Below are 6,000 nucleotides of genomic sequence, written 5' to 3' on the forward strand. Positions count from 1 at the left end.
CGCCTTCATCGCCACAGTTGCATCAAATGAACTGCTTCTTAAAAAAATAGCAAAGTACAATGATTCTGTCACCTAGGATTTGGCACCTTTGGCATTCTATGCTCTTATAGATCTTACCCTCCACAACTTCCCCCAAGTGATCACTCCTGTGTAAGTCCAGAAAATGGATGCAAGGCTGCACGTTCTTCCTTTTCAAGGATATATTCAATTCTTTTTAGAGAATGACTATTAAATCTGCTTCCTCAGGCAGTGCACTCCTGATCATAACTTGCTGCCATGAGATGGTAAATGCATAAGCTAGAGTTTTTTTTGGAGCAGGGAGGAGCAAGCAATGTTTCTAAAATGAAAGGGGAGTCTGGGTGTTATTTGTATATGTAAAGACCCAGGAAGCTGAATAGTAGGGTGAACACTGATTTATTCATGGTCATAAGAAACTGCCCAAAGGCAGTAAGTGCACACACGTTATTAGTCCCATTTGGGACTACTAACACACCGGCCCCTGTTTGGGCCGGCATTTATTATGACTAGATTATTATGAGCCCCAGCTGAGCGGGTCTCCACCCACTAGTGGGGATGCTCATATTCCACAAGTCCCACGGGTATCCTCGTGAGAGTTATTGTGTTTGATTGTATGGACATTAAATGGGTTTTCACTTGAGTATAGATAAAGAGGCACGGTAGCACAGTGGGTAACACTGTTGCTTCACAGCTCCAGGGTCCCAGGTTCTATTTCCACTTGGGTCACTGTGTGGAGTCTGCAAGTTCTCCCAGTGTCTGCGTGGGTTTCCTTCGGGTGCTCCGGTTTCCTTCTACAGTCCAAAGATGTGCAGGTTAGGTGGATTGGCCATGCTAAATTGCCCTTAGTGTCCAAAAAGGTTAGGTGGGGTTCCTAGGTTACGGGGATGGGGTGGAGGTGTGGGCTTGGGTAGGGTGCTCTTTCCAAGGGCCGAATGGTCTCTTTCGGCATTGTAAATTTGAAGTTAAGTTTGGAGGTGAATGTTTGTCATCTTTCACTGTGTTGAAAATGTAAGAATTAATAAAGATCATCTGCAATAGGATCCTTCACCCACTGGCTCTTTGGAATGACATGGTAGCAGAAGATGGTTCCCTACATGTGAAGGTTGAAAGTTTTTTCAATGACTAAAAGACTACAATCCTAGCAGCCAATGTGAAAAATGACAGAAATCATGTCTAAGTTGTTGGGTCATGATTACTTTCTGAGGTTCTTGAAGACTGAACAATATGACAATGGAAGAAGGATGTGGATACATGGACACAAGTTACATCGCTAAAAAGATGAAACAAGGAATTACCTTGGCGTGGTTACTTCTTTCCAGAAATATCATCAGGAATAAAGTATTTTATGAGCTTGATGCTGGTCAGTTTGGCTGTTGATGAAAGTTGGAAACTTCTATTGGAATTATTGGATGAAATTTACAAGATAGATGACGTATTAAATGATACGACTGACTTGGGCGCATTTTGAAAAACACGTGGTTATAATAGAAGAATATCATGGACGTCAATGGACTGTATACGATATGCATTGTTCAGTCCTCATGTTTAAATTGCTGGATTGTGCTAAAGTTCCACATATAGACAGACTTCTGGTTCTATCTGGTGTTCCGTTCTTGGAGAGGGATTTCCTATTGGAGTGGATATTTGCTGCCTTGGAACAATTTCTGGGGAAACAGTAATTTCCTGCAGTCTTTGTGGAACAAATGGGGCTTTTTGTCATGGATGGAGTTCTCACTGCCTGATTTTGAAATATTGGATGCAGTACAATGGAAGGATTGGAAACAGGCAGAATGAGGGTGAAAGTGCCTATAGTGGATCTGGCTATTACAGCAGAAGACAGAAATAAAACATGCAAATTAATACGCAAGCTTCAGTTGTGACTCAAAAATATCATTGTGATAAGCAGCCCAAAGCGGACAGACGTGCTCCTCAACATAGCACAAATAAATCTGAGGCAGCTGATATAGATAATAATGAATCTGAATGAGTTGTACTTGTCATAAAGAGCTTTAGACCTATTATCAATGCACTAGTTACGGACGCATTTAACTGTACTGTGCGAGATAGTGCATGCGCTTTGACAATACAATGAAAAGATTTGTTTAAATGTTAACCAACAGCATAAAATGTTGGAAGTACTTTTCAATAAAGTCACAGTTCAAAGGTCTCAGACCTGAAATGTTAACTTTGTTTCTCTCTGCACAGATGCTGTCAGGCCTGCTGAGTATTCCCAGCATTTTCTGTTTTTATTTCAGATTTCAAGCATTTACAGTAATTTGCTTTTGGTTAAATGTTATCTAGATTTGCTAGATAGTATCGGTGAAAAGTAAAGAAATCTAAAGATGCTACTTGTTTTAGATTTGGCGATGACAATACATTGAAGTCACTAAAAAGAGTTGTAATTCCAGGTAAAATAGTTGGAGTAAGCCATTTTATCAGTACTGCTGTAGTCTCTAGTGAGATAGCTATACTGTTGAGTAAGCTGTGGTAGCACGCCCCTTTATGGGGATGAGGTCCTGGACAGTCATTGTCCAATGGGCCAGTGTGCGCGAACCCTGGGGGCTGAGCGTTTGTTTAATTGAGAGTTTGATGTCTTGGAACATGGTAGCCTTTTATCTCACACTCTGTATATCGTTATTTACCTTAATAAACAATTATTCGTTAATCCTCTTGGTGGTCGACCATCTGTCATGATATTCCATAAATCATCTATGAAAAGTGCACAAATGAAATTTGACCTGAAGCATGATATGGCAATTATCTTTGAAAAGTCAATTGCTGGGCAGGATATTATTGCATCTCATTCTCAAAACCTGGTGTTTCTTGTCAAGAGTGATAGTTAAACAAATCTCATCATGTGAAGAAAATCAGAGAGAGAAATCGTTTTGTTTTAAAAATCACGGAAACAATTTTCTCATTCCACTTGTCAAAGATTAAAAACCTTGCTGGAGGATGCAGGTTGATGAAGAATGTAAGAGGCTATTGAAGAGATCAGTGTGGAGTCTGTTAAGATCATATCCTATTGTAAACCTTCCATTGGCTTGTGACTTTAGCCCAATACCTGAATCTAATAGCATAGACAAAATATTTTCATTACACATTTTATAAACCTGGCACCTAAATTTAATATTTCTATAACAATTCATAGTTGAGTACAATAGGTGATGATAGGCAAAACATGGAGAAATGGATAGAAGGCGTGATCTGCTGGCTGTTCACATTGATGGGATCTTCCAGTCATTAAAATTATGCATAAAATTCTTAGCTGACCCAATGAGCATGAAGCTAATTATTTTCATTGATGCTTCCCATGCTAATCTTCCTGATGGATATTTGACTACAACTGGTTTCATTTTCGTACAGGTGAAATGTGAAATTTTGCCCTTTGCTTGGAAAACTAAGAAAATAAAGTGTTTTGTTATGACCTGTTTAGGAGAGGTGAATTGACTCCTCTTTGTTCCCAGAGCTGGGTTGGTGTAACAAAGTTTGAATTAAAAAAGTTGACATTGCCAATTGAATACATATACTTAACTGAGTAGCTCAGTGTGATTAATAAACCAGCCTGGTTCCTTAGGTTGACAAGTAAAGAGTTAGTTTTATTGCTAAAACTAACTTGGGCAAAAATGTAGAAATCATTAACAAAACGTTTCAAATATACAAACATGTCAAACATGTGCAAAAAAGAAATCTAAGTCTGCAGAATATAAGGTCTTCAAATTTGGCAAAGGCAAAACTGAAGTGAGAAAAAATATTCACAGATTTTCCAGATGTACGATTTACAGCTGAAGGGTCACTTTCCACAGTAACTGTTGGTTTCTCACTGGAGCATGGATGGTTGATTCTCTTTTTTTTTGGAAATAATAGTGTTGACTTCGAATCTTTCTTTAAGAAATCTCAGTTTGCAGCAATGACGTCTTCAGGTGGATTTTCAAATCATAAACAGCTCAACATTTGATGAGAGAGGCTTCTGAGATAGAGGCTCCCTTTGGCTATTTCTGACTATTAATTCCAATTCGGTATACTTTGCATCCAAGAGCTGAGCCATGGGACTTCTCTCTGGTGTAAATCTGGGTTTATCTTAGCCACTGTTTGAGGGCTTCATAGACTCAATACATTCTTTATTATATGTTCAACCAATCACATTATAAAGTAATATTCTATATAACACATCTTCATGATCTGAGGCCGCAAGGGGCTGGAGATTGTGATCGGCAGGCTGGGGTTCACTCCATTCAGTAGCTCTGACAGTTGTCCAAATACAAAAAAAGAAATGTTTATTTAAAAGTCTTCAGATACTCAGAAAATCAGGTAAGAAACGAAATAAATACCTAGCTCTTTGCTGAGCCGAACTTTACATGCCATATATCCCTATTTTAACTTGTACAGCTGATCCGTTCCTCAGGGGAAACTCAACACAATACAACACACAACAGTCAGATTAACAGTACGGCTTCTCATGCAGGCCAAAATCCAATCCAAATTGGGGTTTCATAGAGTCTGTGGTTATCAACAAATATGCAGACTTCCGGTGGCGGCCATGGAGGGGTAGGTCGCACCATTGACAGCTCCAGCCTGTAACAAACGTTTGGACCTTCTTCCCCCGTCTTTATTTGGATTTTATGGGATAAAGCAGTGAAGAGTGAGACAGGAAGGAGAAATCGCCCTCCGGTGTACGGAGAATTGGACCAGAAGCGGCCGTGTGAGACGACAAAGTCCTATAAGGGAGACGCAAGCATAGCTGGTAACATGGGACAGCATGGCGGAGGGCAAGGGCCGCGCGAAGACGGTGCAGTGGTCTGCGGCCTCCGAGTATCTCCTGTCCACCTAGAGTATCTTCTCCACTAATCTATCCCTCTCAGTTCGTTCCACCTTTTTCTCTGTGGGCCTGTATCGCGATTAATTCCCCACTGACCACTGCCTTCAGAGCTTCCCAGACTGTAGCTGCAGAGACCTCCCCCGTATCATTTGTTTCCATGTAGTTCTGGATGGACTTGTGAACCCGCCCACAGACTGCCTCGTCCGCTAGCAACCCCACATCCAGTCTCTACAGCGGGCGTTGACCTCTCTCCACACTCACCCATAGATCTACCCAGTGCGGGGTATGATCCGACCCTGCAATTGCCGAGTACTCATTATCCACCACCTTCGGTATTAGCGCCCTGCTCAGGACAAAAATGTCGATGCGAGAGTATACCTTGTGGACATGTGAAAAAAAGGAAAACGCCTTCATCCTTGACCGTGCAAACCTCCATGGGTCTACTCAACCATCTGTTCCATAAAACCCTTCAATTCCTTTGCCGCAGCCGGCCTCCTCCCTGTCCTTGATTTTGACCGGTCCAATTCTGGATCAATGACTATGTTGAAGTCCCCTCTCATGGTCAGGATATGTGATTCTAAGTCTGGGATCTTGCCTCACACCTGCCTCATAAATTCCACGTTGTCCCAATTCGCAGCATATATGTTCGCAAGTACCACTCGCACCCCCTCCAGCTTCCCACTCACCATTATGTACCTACCCCCCTTGTCTGACACGATTCTCCCTGCCTCGAATGCCACTCGTTTGCTGATCAAGATCGCTACACCCCTGGTCTTTGAGTCCAGTCCTGAGTGGAACACAAGGCTAACCCACCACTTCCTCAATCTCGCCTGGTCTGTAACCTTTAGGTGTGTCTCTTGTAGCATTGCCACGTCCGCCTTCAGTTCCCTCAAATGCATGAACACATGAGCCCTCTTGACCGGCCTATTCAGTCCTCTCATGTTCCATGTGATCAGCCTGGACGGGGGGCTTCCAACTGTCCCCCCCTGCCGCCTAGCCATCACCCTTTTTAGGCCAGCCCTGAGCTCGCACCCTCCACAAGGGCCAAGTCCAGCTCCCTCCTGAATATATCCAATGAACTGGCCCCAAAAGCTTTCTGTGGTAGAGAATTCCACAAGTTCACAACTCTCTGAGAGAAGAGGTTCTTCCTCATCTCAGTCCTGAAT

Source organism: Scyliorhinus canicula, chromosome 18 (assembly GCF_902713615.1).
Source record: "Scyliorhinus canicula chromosome 18, sScyCan1.1, whole genome shotgun sequence".
Taxonomy (NCBI): Eukaryota; Metazoa; Chordata; class Chondrichthyes; order Carcharhiniformes; family Scyliorhinidae; genus Scyliorhinus; species Scyliorhinus canicula.